Below are 761 nucleotides of genomic sequence, written 5' to 3'. Positions count from 1 at the left end.
GTGTGTGTGTGTGTGTGTGTGTGTTTTGGAGTTAGGGCTTTGAGATGTGACGGCAACGCTCTGAAAGCCTAGAATGCTAAGTAGGGAAGGGGAAGAGAGGGTTCTCAGAGCCAGGAGAGGGGAAAGCGCAGAGCGCCCGAGTGATTTTGAAGGCAAGGGGACCCGAAACGGATGGATGAGCGGGCGGCGGGAGTGCGCTGAATCAGGAGCGTGAGACTGACAGCGCTCAGGAGCTGGAGTCGGAGTGAGTGGGTGGGAGGTGTGCCCGCGAGCTCCCGCAGAGGGCAAGGCGGGAGGGAGCCGGCTTGCCTCCAGGCCCGGATGCGCTGTCCAGGGTGCTAACGCGGCTGACTTCGCGCTGGCCTCTGGGAAGGGTGGACCAGAGAGACTTTGGCGAGGCGGGAAGGGTGGCGGGGAGCAGTTTTACGCACACTGGGATTAGGGTATTGTTTGAGGTCTGGCTCCGGCTGCGGAGGAGGAGGCGCGGTTCCCGCCCCCGCCTTCCTTCAAGTGGGTGCTAGGGTCGCTGTGACCTCGAGAGACGAGCGACTGGGCCAGAATCCCGAGCGATTCCGCAGCTCCGAGAAGGGGTGGTGGGGGAAGGGCGCCTACTCGTTAATGGGCTCATTTCAGCTTCTTAGTAGCGCCTAATGCCTGCCTACTGAGCCGCGAGATCCCCGGCGGCGCCCCAGTCCTGGGCTTTCGAGGGCGCTGTCGCCCGACCCACCGTCCAGCTTCTGACTGATGGATGGGGAGAAAGG

Source organism: Myotis davidii, unplaced genomic scaffold (genome assembly GCF_000327345.1).
Source record: "Myotis davidii unplaced genomic scaffold, ASM32734v1 scaffold86, whole genome shotgun sequence".
NCBI classification, from domain to species: Eukaryota; Metazoa; Chordata; class Mammalia; order Chiroptera; family Vespertilionidae; genus Myotis; species Myotis davidii.
Note: the sequence above shows the minus strand (reverse complement) of the source record.